Source organism: Phragmites australis, chromosome 17, assembly GCF_958298935.1.
Source record: "Phragmites australis chromosome 17, lpPhrAust1.1, whole genome shotgun sequence".
In the NCBI taxonomy this organism is placed as follows: Eukaryota; Viridiplantae; Streptophyta; class Magnoliopsida; order Poales; family Poaceae; genus Phragmites; species Phragmites australis.
The window spans coordinates 20,419,736-20,425,269 of record NC_084937.1 but is presented as its reverse complement, the minus strand read 5'-3'; the positions used below and the strand labels follow the sequence as shown (position 1 = coordinate 20,425,269).

Sequence of the window (5,534 nt, the reverse complement as noted above, 5' to 3'; positions counted from 1 at the left end):
CGCGCGTGGGCCCGTCATATAGCTAAAAGTGACGGATGAGGGGATATGACAGCCCACTTACCAGCGAGCATAGTGCACTGTGCGAGACCAGTTTGTTTTCTACGTTTTCTTAGATAGAAAATGTTATATTTTGTAGGATTGGTCATGGTGTTTTTGTTTTCCTGCCTCTTGTTTTACACGGGGGATTAGAAATCATGTGGAATTTTAGTTTACTTATAGTTGCGGTCATTTAAAGAAAAATAATTATATTATTAACTAGCTTTATAAAATTTACTTGCATATATTTATCCTTGGACAATTCTAGAAATAAACAGTCTAAAAAAAGAAGAAGAAATTAAGGTGACAATAAAAATACAAACTGGATTGGAGAGTCTAACTATTCACAGTCTCGCATAAAGAACAATCAACCAACACATGTTATGCTACCATAATTTAAGAGTGCAAAACCTCAAGCTTGACTAGCTATTTATCCCTCTTTACTACTTAAAAAGCATATAAGTAGTTCCTCAAGCATTTCCGCATTGTCCAGTGCTATGTCGTGGCCCCACATGTACTCATCCCCACACCCAACCCTACAGTCTCTTCTCTAGTTATCTCTCTTGCTTAAAAAGCAGTAGTGCTTCCTACGCATTTTTTTAGTCGTGTGTGTCTCTCCCAAAATTCTCGCTGCCCCGCATTCCACTTTCTCATGAGTCTGTGCCCCCTCAGTCACTGCTTCCATCTCCCTCTCTCTTGCCCCCACACCGAGCAACCGTACAATCGTGCTGCCGCCATCCATGCATTTGCACAACCGCGCTTCCCTACTGCTCCCGCAAAACAGCACCACCATGCAGCCCCTGCATGAAGCATAATGCCCTAGAGACCAGCGGAGTTGGAGTTGTTGCAGTCGAATTCAATGCGCCGGCACCACCACCACTGGTCGATTTCGCTCCCTCTTTGTACCCACTCCCGATCACCCAGATCATGCTCCCTCTCCAACGCACCTCACAACGCCCTCCTCATCCTCTGAGGAGATCCCCTCATGTGGCCACTTGTGAAGATCCCCTCTGCTGGCGTGCCTCAACAACGCCCTCCTCGTTCAGGAGCGACAACCGCTACATGTCCTTGTCCTGCAACTATCTCGCGTTCCGCCCTGTTCCTTCCGTATACCGATCCCTGAAACAAACTCCAATGAAGCCGGTGGTACCCTCCCCTCTCCCCCTTCAGCGAACTCCAAACGATCACTCATGAATCCAATTTAATCAGAGGTACGCACGTGCAATTCTCCATGTTTCTTCCCCATTTTGCAATCTGATCGATCCGTGCGATGTGTCCTCATGACTTCATCTTCTCCTTAGGTGGATTTTGGTGTGTAGTACAGGATCCGTAGCGGTAGTAGCAGCGGTTGTTGACCGGCAATCGCTAGCACCTTTGCCCCTGCCTTCCATCGCCCAATCTTCTCCTACACGTGTGTGGATCGAGGAGAGGGACCAGCAGGAGTCACTGAGCGATGAGCGGTTCCTCACAGGCTGCAGGGGTTGCTGAACCACCAGATTCCGCAGCAGAATTTCCCCTACTATGTCAGTCGCGCACACCATATGTTCGATGTTTTGTTTGAATGAAGCTAGCATGTGTGTTCGCTCCTTTTGTTTTGCAAGTGAGAATGGGAGGACCACACTGCGTTGCACTTCACGTCATGCGAGTGCCACCATGTGTGTTTGTTCCTTTTGCCGATTTTTGATTCACTTGCTTAATTTGGGTCACAACCTCCGAGATTGTGGAAATTGTTCATAATAAGTTTGGTTGTGCACTGAGGTTGACCTGTGTGAGCTTGAGTAGTTGAACTTGTGTACAGTTTAGCCGAACCCAATTGTTGCAAAATGAGGAAGATTTATTTTCTTACAGTAATTGAAAAGCATGCTATATATTGTGAACTTTTTCAGAGAGTAATTTAGACTTTTTCCTATATTTTAATTATCGATCTATCCATTTTATTTTGTGGTGTTACCTGATGGTGTGCCATGCAAATTTTTAACCGTCAATATTTCCCGGATTTCTATGTATCCAACTTTTGTATTTTTAGGAAAATAGGGGGAATGAGCCCATGTGGAGGCTCCTATCGAATATCACGGTGCCGTACACACCGGAGACAATCTTCACAATCATATTTGTGATGAGACAATCTTCACAATCATATTTGTGATCAACATGACTGTCATCTAAGAGAAGGTTATAGCCAGGCTACCGAGCCAGATATTTCGAAGGATTCTGATCCAAAAGGTAACTTTGGTAGAGACCAACTGGAAGCTCTCTCTATATAGTCAACAATGATGGGTGCGCTTGTTAGTTACTAACAATCGTTGAATCTACGTTTGTTGGTGTTATGTGGCTTTGTTATCATGTCCGCTGAGCTGATTTAGGTTGTCCACCAATTCTGCCAAGTGTAGCTCAAACCCAGTCTCCACCCCGATCCAGGACAAGAATCATCACCAAAAATGAACCACTGAAAATGCCCTCCAACATCTACTCTCCCCCGCCATCTTATTCATCCCCCCTTCCCTCATCACCTTCCTCACCTTGGCCCATGACCCAATGTCGGAGTAGATGTTTGCGACTATCACGTAGTTCCCACTTCTTCTGGGCTCCAGCTCCAGTAACCTCTTCTACACCTTGTCAACGATGTCAATGCAGTCCTTGGAGCTGTGCAGCTGGCAGGCACTCAACAATGTTCTCCGGACAACCAGGTCTACCTTGACCGGCATGTCCATAACAAAGGCATAAGCTTCCCGGAGGAGACCGTTGCGCCCTAGGACATCAACCATGGCGCTGTAGTGTGTCATCATCGGCTTGATGCCATAGACATGATGCATTTCATCGAAGAATCGGCGGCCCTCATCAACCAATCCGGCATGGCTGCAAGCATAGAGTAGCCCAAGAAAAATCACATAACTGGGCGCAACTGACACATCCTTCATCCTGTCAAACAGCTCCAGTGCCTCCCGTGCCATCCCATTATGTGAACCCCACAATCATCGCTGTCCAGATGTTCCACACCGTCATCATTTTGAACAAGCGCGACGCATAACTTACCACACCACATTTGGCGTACATATTCACCGCCGCCGTGCCAAGCTGAAGCGTCATGTCAAGCCGCCGGGCAACGACATGCTTGTGCACCCACTTGCCCAGCACCAAGTTGCCCAGCTCGGCTGCAGCAGAAAGCATGACCACAAAGGTCGTCTGGTCAGGCTCGAACCCGGCCTCTACCATCTCCACAAACAGCCCGCTGCATCGTTCGTGGCAGTCGTTGTCCGCGCAGGCGGTGAGCGTGGCGTTCCAGGACACAACGGTCCGATGTGGCATTTCGTCGAACACCTGCATGACGCGCACGAGGTGACCGCAGGCTGAGTAGGCGGCCATGAGGGTGTTCGGGACGTACACCACGGTGGAGGTGAGGCCGCTCTTGATGGCTTTAGCGTGGGTGGAGGCGACGAGGGGGAGTAAGCCTGGGGCGAGGCGCGCGAGGGCCTTGAGGACGTGCGGGAGCGTGTGGGCATCCGGGCGGAGGCGGACGAAGAGGCTAGCAGAGGCAGCGATGTCATTGGAGGAGGCGAGCGGGGGCATGAGGAGATTGAAGAGGTCGAGCGACGGGGAGGGGAGGGAGAGGAGGACGCGGTGGGCGAGGAGGAAGTGGAGGTGCGGGGAGGAAAGCGAAATGAGGCGGCGGAGGAGGGAGGTGCCAAGGGTGGAGATGCGTCCAGAGGTGAGGAGGTGGGCGTGGAGCTGCCGGAGGTGCGGGACGGTGGCGGTGGCGGTGGCGGCGATGAGGGCGCGGACGGTGGCCGGGGGCGTGGCCATGCCCTTGCCATTGAGGTGTTCTACGCTGGCTCGCTTCAGGAGGTAGACCGAGATTGCTGATATTGGGTCGGCACTACCTTTTTTTTCCGAATGGCCCGTGCTAATGGGCCTAGTGGCCCATTAAACATTGGGCCTACTCGTACACTAACATTTCATAAGGTCAATGCCTATGTATATGTATTCTACAAAACTTGACCACTTATCATAAAGAATATTAAATTTCATTCCATAAAATGGTATATTTTGTTTGCTATAAAATATTTTCCATTAATTATACTTTTTAATACGGGCTGCGTGCAGTCCACACATCTAAACTTTGAGCATTAATATTTTTTTAATATTTTGATTGAGCTTTTGCAAATGGCATAGCTATATTTGTCTTAAAAATAGTTTCAACATATTACAACTTTGTTATATTTTATATACATTTTATACTAGTAATTAGTTATCAAAGCAGTGTATTGATGGCTATATCGGTATTCAAAATGATACTTTTTTATGACCAGAGGATAGAGAGTATATTTTTTAGTAATATTTACCCAGAAAAAGCTATGGTCAAAATAACAGATGGATTATAGCTCATCAGCGGCTAGTCACATGTCCAGACCTGTGTTGTAATAGTGGTCATGAAAAGATATCCTAGAATGCAAAACTAGAGGCAAGTGTGTATCACCTCAATGCTGAACTGATATTTTCATTTCTCAATTAGACATGCAAGAAGGTTACGATGATAACTTTTCGCAACTCCAAGCACACATCTGACACTGTAACCACAACCATTCATATTAGTAGAATACTAGTCTTGTGAACCACTTCAGACCTCATGTTTGTTTCACTTGATGACATGATTACTAGCTAGGTAGGATCAGGGTTTTTTTTATTAGTAAATGAAATTACAGTAAATATGATTTATCGAATATATTAAATATACTAGATAACTTCTAATAAAATTAAATAAAAAATAAATCGGATAAAATTCTAATAAAGTTCTAATAAAATTCTAATAAATATCAGTTTTTCTATTGGAATTTATTGGTAGATCCAGTAAATCGGATATAATGGATATTTGGATCGATCGAAATTTTTTCCTAGGACATTCAACATTGCCGCATCAAGATTCGTTAGCATGGAAAGAGCACAACACTGATCGAAGTGATCGCAGCTCCAGCTCAGCTCGGTGGCTTGTGGTGGTTGTTGGGTTGGGACCTGAGGGTGCGTCTCCAAAGCCATCCTCGCGTCGATCATGGCCGCTTCATCCTCTGGCACCGACCTCTCCATTCCCATCTGGAAGAGAAGATGCACGAAAATGACGATCACTTCTTCGAGAAAACCGGAAATAAAACAGAGTAAAGCATCTTGGAGAAGAAAAAAAATAGCACATGGACATTAAAGTTGTTAGACTTTTGTTTCCGGCAACTAAGCCCTATATATATATATATATATATATATATATATATATATATATATATATATATAAATTCTTGAGTATTCCCATGGATTCATAAAAAAATCTTGTGTTGCAAATAGGCCTTAAGACTATTTTCTTCGCTAAGGACCAATGGTGTTTTCACAGAAGAATTCTATTACAATTGACATAGATACATACAAATCAAGTCTGTAGAATTATACACGAAGAGAGCGGGATGCAGTGATTGGCAAATGGGTCAAGACTCAAAGAGGGTAATAGATTGCATTTT

The 5,534-nt window shown here is 45.4% G+C and overlaps 1 pseudogene; it reads right to left on the bottom strand.

Moving 5' to 3' along the window:
- Positions 1 to 2,020: 2,020 nt before the first annotated feature.
- Positions 2,021 to 3,873, bottom strand: LOC133897661 (pentatricopeptide repeat-containing protein At2g36730-like; annotated as a pseudogene).
- Between the last annotated feature and the right edge of the window lie 1,661 nt (positions 3,874 to 5,534).